The sequence below is a fragment of the Mobula birostris genome, chromosome 1 (assembly GCF_030028105.1).
Source record: "Mobula birostris isolate sMobBir1 chromosome 1, sMobBir1.hap1, whole genome shotgun sequence".
Taxonomy (NCBI): Eukaryota; Metazoa; Chordata; class Chondrichthyes; order Myliobatiformes; family Myliobatidae; genus Mobula; species Mobula birostris.
The window spans coordinates 122455421-122469033 of NC_092370.1; positions in this window are offsets into that span (position 1 = coordinate 122455421).

Genomic DNA, 13613 nt, shown 5'->3' on the forward strand with positions numbered 1-13613 from the left:
TTTCAAATTGATTGCTGAGTTTCCCATGTTGTAACTAATGACTATGCTAAAAAAAAAATCATATAATTGACAACAAAGTGCTTTGGCATGTCCTAAAAGACACAAGGCAGGCACTATAGAACTGACTGTATATCCCATGTGTTCACTCATTGAGATGGCAGCCCATGACCCCTTTGGATGTAAAAGTTGCATGCTCAGCAGAAAAGCTTTCTATGAATTCATAGATGCATGGGTACTATGCATGTATCCAAATATACGGGCACTTTGCACATTTTCAGATTTTTAGAAATGAATTCTACGATTGGTTTTTAGCATATAGATTTAGAGGGAAAAAAAGCTCGACCATTGTTTCTGCAGAGTTCTGGCAATGGGGGTCAGATAAGGGACTTGGCCAAGTTCTGGGGTATAGACTCATACAACAACTGGGATCCTGAAAGACTTCAGAAGAATGAAAAAAACAGATGCCTCAAATTTAACAGTAGTGAACCTGGTAAATTTGCTCTTTTTAATAATACTGAGGCAACCTTCAACTCTCCTGTGGAGACTTGCTTCAATGTAAGTGCCTGCAATAGTTCGTCAAGCCACCAATTCACCAATTTGTATATAGCGGGCTACCTCTGTGTTTCATTATGTTGAGCACATGGAGGGCACGGGTCAACTTTCAGGAGGCTGAAGGCCAAGTCAGATTTACTGATTGGATTTCAGGTAAAATTCTGGTCCACGTTATTTCATCATTCAATTTACTGTGGAAATAGTTCATTTTCTTCCAATGCTTAAAAGGTACAAACAAATGAAAGTACCTTTGTTTCATGTTCAGGTTCAAGTGTATTGTTTCATAGGCATGCAAACAGAGTCAAAGTCAAAGTCACAAGTTTATCGTCATATGTGCAACTACGTCAATGCACAGGTGCATTGCAGCACCGTCACAGGCAGATTGCACCATCTCACCAGCATTCGCAAGAAAAACAATTCAAACATAAATTAGATGCAACTTTTACAAACACAATTTAAACAGTCCAATTTAGTGCAAATACAACAAAATGTTCATTGTGTTGCTAATCTGTAGTGATTAGCATTATAGCTGTTCTTGAACTTGGTAGTACTTCAGGCAACTGTGCCTGTGTTGAGCCTGGCTCACGATAGGTTATCCAATATGTTTATGCCCTTGAATTTAAAGCTGTGACTCTCTCCACTGCCAATCACTCAATATAGATGAGTGAGTGCTTGCCCTCCCTTTCCTTCCTGAAGTTAATTATCTTTACTTTTACTGACAGGATATAAATGCTTCTGAAAATTAGCTTTTTGCAGTAGCTGCACAGTATATTACAACATGGGGACAAACAAGGAAAGGACTTATGCAGTATATCAATTCATATTTTCTAAGAGTTTCTTGATCCTGGATTGCTGATATGGAGGTAAATTGATTCTTTTGTATTAATTTATTCTTGACAGGATGGTGACAAATGATAGCAATACCAACATTTATTGCCCATCTATTTCTGCCCAACTGAAGTAGTAATTAAGAGTCAATGATGTTGGTGTGTCTGGGGCTTACATGTATGAACAAGCCAGACTGGGTAAAAGAGGAAGATTTCCTTCTCTGAGCAATCCAGTTAGCTTTTTAACAACAATCCAGTAGTGTTGTGCTTACTGTTATTTTTAAAGTTCAAGATTTATTTAATTAACTTAATTTAAATGCCCCCAGCTGTGATGGTGGGATTTGAACTCACATCGCTGAATCAATGGTTCAGAACACAGGCTGCAAATGCAGTAGCTTAACTACTATGAAACAATACCCACCTTAGTGGCCTTTTGAGAGGTCTTTATTCCTTATTGTTTAATTTATGTTTTCCTTGTGAATGTTGTGTCTCTAATGCTATGTGCCTGTGATGCTGCTGCAAGTAAGTTTATCAAAGCACCTGTACACATATGAGGCCATATTCTGCTCTAAGTTTGCAGAAGATACCTCCAAAGTGGGCCGTCTTTCTCATAACTATGACTCAGAGTACAGGAAGGAGATTGGGGGCATATTAAACTAACGTCATGACAACAACCTTTCCCTCAATATCAGTAAAACAAAAGAAATAGTCATTGACTTCAGGAGGGAAGATGGGGTGAGGGCAGATGCCCAGAAAATGGTAGAGATATGTGTGAGGGAAGCATCAATAATTGTGGAAAGGAAACCCCGTTCTTTGAAGAAGGGGGACACCTATGATGTCCTGGAAAGGAAAGTCTCATCCTGGAACAGATGCGGTGGAGACAAAGGAACTAAGAAAAGAGAATAAAATTTTTACAGGTGATAGGGTGGGAAGAGGTACTGTGTAGTCAAGATAACCACGAGATTTGGTAGGTTTATAAAAGGTGTCAGTAGACAGTTTGACTCTAGCAATAGAGACAGAGAGATTGAGAAAGGAGAGAGAGGTGTCAAAAATGGACCAAGTGAATTTAAGGACAGGGTGAAAGTTGGAGCAAAATTGATTAAGTTGACGAGATCTGCATGGGTGCAAGAAACAGCACCAATGCAGTCATTTATGCAGTGCGGAAAAAGTTGGGAAGCAGTTCCAGGTAAAGCTTGGAAAATGGACTTTCTTTCTCCCTTCCCATTCCCTCTTCTATTCTCCATTCTGCCCTCTTACATCTCCTCATCTACCTGTCACCTCCCTCAGGTGTCTTTCCTTCTTTCTTTTCTCCCATGGTCCACTCTCCTCTCCTATCAGATTCCTTCTTCTCCAGCCTTTTACCTGTCCCACCCACGTCTTCATCTATCACATTCTAGCTTGTCCCCCTTCCCATCCCCCATCTTTTTATTCTGGCAACTTCCCCCTTCCTTTCTAGTCCTGATGAAGGGTCAAAGCCCAGAACTTTGACTGTTTATTTATTTCTATAGATGCTGCCTGACCTGCTGTGTTCCTCCAGCATTTTGTGTGTGTGTTGACCTGTATATTTTTTTCTCTCTGTTTGCCTGTCAGTAAATAATAACCCAAGCCTTGTTAAGTGAGGCAGCCACTACTTTAAGAGCTGAGGGGCACAATTGTATATTAATACATTACATTTATTGATAGCAGGCTCAATATTTAACTAGACAGATAATGCAAACACACAATCACTTTAATGTAGCATCTGCTAAATATAATAAAGCCCCATAATGCATTTTTAACTTTCCTTAATTGCCTCAGTCATTTCATTATTATAAATATTAGCCATTTGAAACAAGGAACAGTAATTCTTTTCACCCAGTGAGAGTCTTCCAGCATAGATGCAGGCATGCTAATCTAATTATAAAAGTGGTGATGTGTAACGCCTGCGTTTTCTCATACTTAGCATTCGCGAGTCAGGTCCCAACAGATGTGCTGTGAAATTAATTTCCTCTGGTGTAACCAGAAACTCTCTGTTATGCAATTTCCATTTCACAGATGATAACCTATTATCACTTTATTCAAGGAAAATGTGTTAATAGCCACGAGGAAGATTGAATTATTCATAAATGCTCATTTCTATTCTGCACCTCACCCTGCTCTTTTCATGCATTGGGAGAGGGCTAATGTAAACATGACCAGATCCTTGTAAATTAGCTTGTAGAGAAGGCAGTTAGCGTACAGCCTGGGGACTGATCCAAGATGGGGCTGAGGGCTGATAACTCTAAAGTATACACATTTGAACGCGTGCATAAACATGCACACCACACACATAGAAACACACAGACAAAAACACAAACACATGCACGTGCACGTAAATACACACACACACACACACACACACACACACACACACACACACACCACACACACACACACACGCACAGATGCACACACAGGCAGATGCAGACTTATTCATAAAATCTCACAAGTGTACACACACACATACTATCATGCATAAGCACATGCAAGCACACAAAGTACACATACTGACACAAATCGAAGCACACTTAATCAGATACAATGCCCTGTGTCCACAGATATCTACCCAGAACACAAACACACAAATACATTAACACAAGCAGACACAAATAAACAATCAAAGACACAACTGTATAACTGCATTACCCAAAATACCTCCAAACAAAACAGACACACTCTAAGGTAGACAGGCAAATAAACTGACACAATAAACACACACACACACACACACACACACACACACACACAACCACGAGCAGACATGTACACATATGCATTGGCACACACGTGCATATTCTTCGATTTACACCCACATGCCTACAATCCCATAATAGGAGCCAACAATATGACTTAGGTAATTTGCTCATGACCTACAACTGTTTGTATAAGTTTAATGCAGAAGAATAACACAAACTATATGAGCATCTGTTGATCTGATGTGTGGGGATGTGGGATTAATTTTTAACCTTGATCAAACTTAATGGTTGTATTCCAAGTTAGACGCTTATGGGTCGGCATGGATCTGATGTGCCAAAGAATTTCTTTCCATGCTGTATGACAATGACTGACAAGGGAAGAAGTGCCTCAAGAAGCTGAATATCAAGCTTCCTCAGGCAGTGTTGATTCATTGTTTACTGGATCACCAGAATCCAAATAGGTGGAGGATTATTTTCATAACGGATGGCATTTCTTTATTGTTATAAATGACAGATATAAAAGAGTGGAACTATGTCTTCCTTTTCTATGTACAAATGTGAATGTTGATGAATATGAGTAAACATGTATAGTGAAAGGTTGGGAGGATTAGACTTGACACTGCCAACAGACAGTTGTAAACATTACTCACGCTTCCAGCTCCAAGGAACTAATGCGTAACGAGACTGGAAAAAGCTCATCTCACTGACTGACGCAAAAAGCTGCAGACAAGCGATCTGATGTTAGAGACCCACTCCCCAATCCACCTACTGTTCTGTTTGATTAGAATTAGGGCAATGGGTTACAAACAACAGAAACACCATTCGGAATAGAGTTTCTCAATAGTAACTTTTAGTGTTTCAGGGGAATTTCAAATTCAAATCTGGACACAAGAATCTGCAAGTCACCTCTAACTCCCACCCAATCTAGCAAATCCATAAAGGTCCATCCAGTGTCTGTAAAACTTTAAGATCTTCTGCCTTAACTTAGTCTGAAATTCATGATATGGTTGAAGCATTGCTAATACCAACATAACCAACCAGCATGACCAACTGTTGGATATATTTAAAGGCAAAGGTAAGTTTATTGTCATTTGCACAACTACACTACTCACAGGTGCAACGAAAAACTTACTTGCAGCGGCATTATAGGTATACAGAATCATATAAGTAGCATTCACAAAGAAACATCCATTGTACATAATTTTTACAAGGAAGAACACAAGAAGCAAAAAGAACAGTACATTTTAATGCAAAGAGATTAATGTGGTCATAGTATTGCTAAACTGCATTGATTACAGTTCTGTTGGTTAGTTCAAGAAACAAATGTTTAAAGAGAAGTAACTGTTCTTGAATCTGGTGATGTGGGACTTCAAGCTTATATACCTGCTAATGATCTCACTGTTTTATTGCTGCTCTAATTCAAAGATTCAAACTTTCAAAGTGCATTTATTATCAATGAATGTATAAATTCTACAACCTTGAGATTTTTTTTGCTTAACAGGCAGTCACAAAGCAAGGAACCCGAAAGAAGCCATTAAGACCAACCCGCCCAGTGCCCTCAGAGAAAGAGAAAAAAACAAAACAAATTGTGCAAGCAATAGAAGTGAGCAAAAACAACAGCATTGCGAACCAAATTGAGCCCTTAGATCATAATCCCCAGAGCAGCCCAAAGCCTCGGTATTCAGTTTATCACATTAGCGAGCGAGTTGCCAATAAAGTTCGCCGGGGGCAATCTCACAGCCTTAGTATCATGGAGAGAGGAGCGTCAGACTATCTGGGCTAGTGTTTAAGTTGTCCAAACCTCACACTAGGACTCAAGCCCTTCCACTCTGATTCATTCCGAGTCTAGATTTTGCTGCAGAGAAGCCTCTCACAACCTCTCCAAATCAGCCTGGTGCCCAGAGCAATCCAACCTCACCCAGCTTCGGGCACGCTGACTTTCCAGTCTATATGGGCCAGCATTTAGATTGTCTAAATAGCATAATGGACCTCACATTAGGACCTGGGTCTCGCCGTGCCAAATTGCTCCAGGCCTAGAACACGCCGCCCAGTGATTCACTTTGGACCTGGATTCCGCTGCCAAATAAACTGTTCTCAATTTCTCCAAGTTGGTTCACTGCTTAGAGCGATCCACCCTCTCACCCAGGTCACTTGGACAGACATTGGAACTCCTCAATCTTGTCTTCTCCCCTCTGAATCGTAGCTGTGGGAAGGTGGCCTTGACCTGATAGTGGTGTTTTTAATGATTGGTGTTGCCATCTTGAAGCTCTGATGGTGGGGAGGAATGTACCTGTGATGTATTGGGCAGAACTCGCTACCCGCTGCAGCCTCTTACATTCCTGTGCACTTGAATTGCTGTACCAAACCATTCCCTAAAGTTTCATCGCATAACTTCAAACTCAAAAAAGCAATGATCCCATAATATCCCATAATATTATTGAAAGTAGTAAAAGAAAACTTATTGCAACTTTTTTGAAAAAAGACTGACTATGATTTTCCTATGGAAATTAGTGTTTATTAGTCCGGGCAGATTAGTAGCACTGAAGAACACTAGGATCTTTTGCGCACGTGAAATTGCCAACACAACCTGAATAACACACAGGTAGATAAGCATATGAGATTAAATGGGGTGTGTTGTAGTTTAAATACAGAATAAAGTTTTACACTTAAAAAGAAAGTTCAGTACAGGCCAACAACAAAGCACAGGCAATAATGAGGTCGACTGTGAGGTCAAGAGTGTTACCATGGATACTAACCTCGGTGGAGCAGTGCCTCAAAAAGGCGGTGTCCATCATTAAGGACCCTCGCCACTCTGAACAGGCTCTCTTCTCACTGTTACTGTCAGGAAGGAGGTACAGAAGCCTGAAGGCACAAACTCAACAATTCAGCTTCAGCTTCAGCTTCCTCCTCTCTGCCATCCAATTTTGGAATGGACGTTGAACCCATGAACACGACCTCACTACTTCTTATTTCTGTTTTTGCACTACTTATTTAATTTAACTATTTCGTATACGTACATATACTTACTGTAATTTACAGTTTTTATGAGTTATGTTATCATGTATTGTGTTATACTGCTGCCGTAAAGTTAATAATTTCACAGCATATGCCAGTGATATTAAACCTGATTCTGAACTTCCCACCTTGTCGTACAAGGGAACCATTCAATATTCTTATAAAATAGGATAGAAGATGTCCTTGAAACTGATGGTACATGTTTTCAAGCTTTTGCATCTTCTGTTATATGGGAGGAGGAGTAGGGATAATGCCTGGGGTGAGTGAGTCTCTGATAATCATAGCTGCTTTACTGAGGTAGTAAGCAGTGTAGAGAGAGCCCACAGGGAAGAGACTGGTTTATGTGATGTGCAGAGATGTGTCCACAACTCTTTGCTGATTTTTCCAGTCACAGGCTTGCCATACCAAGCCATGGTGCATCCAAATAGGATGTTTTCCATAGTGCATCAAAAATATTGGTGAGGATCAAAGGGGACAGGTCTAATTTCTCGAGCTACTTGAGGAAGTAAAGACACGTGTGTGCTTTTTTTGTCTGTAACGTACTGTAGGGTTTCACTGCTGTGTAACATGCTGTAAGGTTTCACTGATAATTTAATGGTTTCTCTGTAGCAGCAAAGTTTGGTTATGACTAGAGATAACGGGGTTTGAAATGCTGTGTTCTTTCTTGTGAGTTGGAAGAGAGTTTTTCTGATGTCTTTTGCTGGGGAGAGATGAAGGGAGAAGAAGCGAATGGAGAGAGTTGGTAGACTGCTGGACGGGGAGGACTTGGAGCGACGGTCCGAAGGGCAGCAACGATCGGAGGAGGTTGACGGTGGACGATCCACTTATCAGTGAGCTCCAACATTGCGTAAAAGACTGTTTAATAAGATTGGGCCTTTTCTTTCTTTTCTTCGTTTCTTTACTAACCGTGTAGTCAAAGTAAGAATTATAAAGCTTAATTGTTTAATCGCATATTGTGTACTGTTTGTTATTTTGGGGTACTGACTTGTAACAGGGGGCACATCGCGCAGCATCCACCGAAACGAGATTTCTTAAGTTTGGCTGGGCCGGGGGCTATCACCCCCTATATTAAGCCGCTAGCCGAAGAGAGAGTTATAATTGTGGGGGCTATGTTTGGGATTGATTCTGTTGGATGCTGTGTGATTACTCTGAGCAATGAACCAGTGGAGAAGGTATTTGTACTCTGGATAAATTGTTAATTCCACTGTTAAGTACTGTTGAAGTTGCGATTGTGGGTGGAGATTTGATAAAATGGTGGGCACAGCTCTCATTTTAATGCAGACCAGCACTGAGGTAGCTGGGGGCGGAGATTTCAAAGACAGGGTTCTCTCATTTCTGAAGAGTGAGGGGAAAGAGTGGTCAGATTTCGAATGTCTAGTTAGTCCACATCCCCCGGAGAAGAGTGAGAATTCTGCGTTAGTATTGGCCCTTACTTCTCTGACGAATAAATGGAAAAATCAGATTCAAAGTCCCAGCTGTGGCAGGCTCATAGGCAGCTTTAGCTATGTTTCACCCGTTTCAACTGAAACGGGCCCTACCCTCCCAGGGGCCCCCAACTGACATGCAAAAATTTAATGCACAGCTCCCAGACGCCACAATATTCTCCTGCTATTGCCAGCTGAACCACCAGTGGGCGCTCGCTGACTGACATCTAAGAAAATACATTAAAATATTTACTTCACCTGTAAACATTGCTCTGAGCAAAGAAGGCTACTTTTCAATGAGAGGAAAATGAAACACTCCTATCCTAGTGGTGCTGAAAAATGGAAAATATTAGACAACAAAACAAAACGTCTACATAGTCTCCCAAAAGTTACATCTTTCTTTGGTCCAACATCTGTAAAAGGCCCGCCGACTGCAGTTGCTGCTGCACCATTGTCACAGCATGGGGCTGCAGTGCCAAGTGACAGTGTAAGTGCTACAGGAGATGATAATTAGAGTAATGAAAATGAGAAGAACAATTCTACTCAAACAGATGGTGATAATGATGACCAAACTTTGTTTGATGAACAAGCACCACAGCATGATGACAGTCCTACAACTGAGACAGGTGAGGGAGATGCCACCGCCAGCACACCAGACAGAGAGAAAGACCCACTGACATTCACAGAGACCGATCCGGCACGCTGGCCAATGCATATTACCAGTGACCAACGGATCGACATTGTTAGGAGAGGTCCCGTTCAGTTAGAGGACATTAACTTTCCACAGAGCCAATCAGGCCGTTGTTTTACCAAGGACAGGTATCTTATGAAGATGAAAAATGGAGAAACCATTTGTAGGTCATGGTTAGTGTACTCAGAATCATCTGATTCAATCTTCTGTTTCTGCTGTACCCTATTTGGCAAGCGAAATCACAGTCTCACTTGCGGAGGTTTCAGAGCGTGGGAGCGACTCACTCTCACACTCCAGGATCATGAGAAGTCAAGTGCGCACTGTGCTAACATGGATAGCTGGTGCGAGCTGGAAACGCGCTTAAGAACGCACATTGCCATTGACAGCACGTACCAAGGAACGCAAATGCTGGAAAAAAACACTGGAATTATGTCATGAAGAGGTTCATTGCCATAGTCTGTCAGCTTGCAGAATGAAACCTTGCTTTCTGTGGCCACAACTCCACCCTACATGAACCAAATAATGGGAACTTTCTAGGTCTGGTGGAGCTGCTTGCCGAGTTCGACCCAGTGATGAGTGAACATGTCAAACAAGCAGAGAAAAAAGAGATTGCTGACCACTACATGGGGAAAACCATACCAAATGAGTTAATCACACTTTTTGGAGTCAAGGCACTGGAAGTGATAACAGAGAGAGTAAAGCAATCACATTACTACTCGGTGATAATGGACTGCACCACTGACGCTGCACACATAGAGCAGTTCACGTTGTCACATGCCAAGTAAATGTCAGCGCTACTGTCAGTAAGCATTTTGCCGGTTTCCTACCAGTGCTTGACACAACAGGTGCAGGCCTAACTGACGTTTTCTTAACGCATATGGAGAAATTAGGATTAGATATCTCAAAATGCAGGGGGCAGGCATATGATAACGGGAGCAATATGCGGGGGAACAATAGCTGGGTGCAGAAGAGGGTGCTAGATATTAACACAAAAGCACTGTTCGTGCCATGCGCCAGCCACAGCCTAAACCTAGTCATTGTCGATGCTGCAAAATCAACAGCTTCTTTGGGGTGCTGCATCATCTATACACGCTATTCAACTCATCGACACAGAGATGGGAGCTTTTCAAGGAGAACATGCCATGGATGACCCTCAAGGCATATCCAACACGCGATGGGAGTGCCATGTGGGAAGTGTGAAAGTCCTGTGCTACCAGCTTCCCGACGTTGGCAATGCGCTCCTGTCACTGATTGAACATGCCACACAGAAAGGTTACAGTGAAACCACATCTGCAGCCAGAGGCCTAGAACAGGAGATCATGTCATGGCAATTCCTGCTGACTGTTATCATCTGGTACAACGTTTTACATGAGGTGAATCGTGTCAGCAAGCTGCTCCAGAGCCCACGTGGGAATTGATGTGCTACAGCGCGAGGTGGAATATGTTCTGAAATTTCTCAAGGAATACGGAGAGAACGGCCTTTCATCCACCCAAGCAGATGCCAGAGACATAGCTGAAGAGATAGGGATGCCAATGGTCTTTCCTACTGCACGAATCAGAAAACCAAAACTCCAGTTCCAGTACGAGTCCCAAAGTGCAGATCCTTCCCTAACAGTGGCACCCAAGGAACGGTACAAGAGAGAAGTTTTCCTTCCACTAATGGACTCTGCCATCACAGGCATTAGTGAGCGCTTCAAGCTGATGGAGTCATTTTACAGTCTGTTTGGCTTCATTTATGGAAGAGAGGAAATGAAAAAAGCCACCCAAAGTCGCACACTGAAAGACAGCTGCGTAAGCATGGAGAGGACACTTGGTAATATGGATGCTGAGGACCTTTTGCGCGAGGTGTCGGCTGCTGTCAGTGCCGTGCCTGCAAAAGAAACCACTGGCCTGCAGATTCTGAGCTATATTAACAGCAACAATCTGGATGAACTGTGTACTAACCTCACCATTGCTCTAAGACTTATGCTGACAGTGCCTGTGACTGTAGCGAGTGGAGAGAGAATTTTTTCGAGGCTAAAGCTCATCAAAACGCATGTGAGGATAACCATGCTGTCAGCTCTTGCTCAGGTATCAATTGAGCATGAAATAACAAGATCGCTGGACAAAGATGAGCTCATTAAAGCATTCTCAGCACTCAAGCACAGGAAGGTGGTGAAGTTCTAGTGGTAAGTCTTTTAACACATTTTTAGCAGAAATAAAGTTTATAATTAAAATAATAAAATAAACCACGTATTTCACTCAAAATGTGTATAGGCGATTAGGCGGCGTTTCTACAAATCGTAATTTCTCTCTCCCGTTTGTGCCCCCCCCCCTCTCTCTCACTCTTCTCCTGTTCGCTCTCCAGGCCTTACGTGAGCTGTCCGTGGTGCTGAAAGAGCGCAAGACGCGGTTTGTTGTAAACTTCCAGTAGTTATATGGAGGAATTTAAGGTGGGGGTGTTATATGGGAGGCAGGATTTGAGGGTCGGCACAACATTGTGGGCCGAAGGGCCTGTAATGTGCGTACTATTCTATGTTCTAGTTAACTTTCAGACACTGTTCATTGAATAAATAAAGTGTGAATTTTCATTAAATATGACATTGCTTTTGTTATTAATTTAATTAGAGGGAAATTGTTTAAGCTGTTCTTATGTCAGCTGATACCTAACACATAGTGCCATTCAATGCAGACTAGTTGCTGAAAAGGGCGTGGCTTCTCACTCCAAAGCAAGAAATGTTATTTTTAATTAAAAGAATTGCTTGGATTATGTTGAGCTGTCTGTCCATTATGCCGAAAGTGCATATAATGCATCAACATTTAAGTCCGAAATTATACCATTATTGATGCAGACCAACTTGAATATTCGCCTTTTTTCTTTCTTTTTTTTTGGGAAGCGGGGATAGGGCCCCACATTAATTCTTGAAATGGGTCCCCAGATGCTTAAGGTCGCCTATGGGCAGGCTCCGCCTATTCTCTGGAATAACGCTCACCCCTAAAGGGGAGGAGGAATATGAGACTTGGGCGGAGCGGACCTCTCAGTTGTTAGATGAGTGGCAGTACTCTGATGATGAAAAGTGACAGAGATTGGTTGGAAATTTGAATGGGCAGGCCGCTGACTTTGTGAGAGCTGTCAGGTTGAAATCTCCCGTAGCGACAGCTGTCAATTATCTGCAAGCACTGGACAATGCTTTTGGTCTGACTGGAAGCCTATTGGAGCTCATGGTGGGGTTTCAGAACATGCATCAGGAGAAGGGGGAGAAGCTTTCTGCTTTTATTTTTTGGCTGGAGAGGCAGTTAAATTGCTTGTAGCACAGAGGGGTCATTCAGGCAGCTGTGGTGGATCAGTTAAGAATTGACCAGATAAACAGAAGCGCCCAGTCCCATGACCTGATTGCTGGGGGTCTCTGACAGTCTCGTAAGACGCGCCCCCTTCCATCTTTTGTTGAGCTGATCAGAGAGGTACGGGAAGAGGAGAACGCAGCAGAGGCATGAGAGGACTCAGTCAGCAGGGTACAGTCCTCGGTAGTGGTCCCCTGTGGTGAAGTGACCACAGATAGCCTACCCCAGGGAGCGGTAGAGGAGATTGTGGCAGAGTTGAGAACGGAGATATGTTGGCTGTTATCAGCGGGTGTGACCGCCCCCCCCCCCCCATGATGGAGTTGATGGGACAGCGGATTCCTCAGGGGGACAAACAATGTGGAGGGCTGCTAGCAGCAGGTATCATGCCAGAAGGAGAGTGAGCCCCCAGGTACCTCAGCAGGGAGAGTCGTTGGGAAAACTTAGATAAGACTCAGTGAGGAAACGACCTGGTGTCTCTGGGGGAACTCGTTCCCAGCAATGTACCAAGGAACCCCTGAAAGCGAAAGGCCCAATTCCTGAAGGCTTAGTTGGTCCATACTCCAGTGTGTCGCTGCGAATAGAGTGTATATATGCTAAAGCCATACTCAACACCGGGTCGCAGGTCACGTTGTTGTACCATTCGTTTTACAACCGGTATCTGAAGCATTTACCATTGACATCATTCAGGGCACTGGAGATCTGGGGGCTTAGTGCTAGTGATTATCCATACAACGGATATTTGTCAGTGAAGTTGGAGTTCTCGGAGGCCGCTGTGGGAGTGTCTGAGGTCCTTGATACATTGGTGCTGGTTTGTCCGGACCCTGTTGAGAAGGGCGGCATTTCAATCCTGGTGGGGACCAACACCCCTTTTTTGAAGAAGCTCATGGGAGCCTGCAAGGAGAAGGCTGATGAGAGCTTTCTAGGAATATTGTCCATGCACCCAGGGTTTCAAGCTGCATATGAGGAAGTGCTGGTAGCATTGGGCCAGATACCGAATTTAAACAAGGGACTGTGTGGTTCACCCAGTCGAAGCCAATGGTAGTACGGCTTAGGGAAGTAGCAAGAGTGA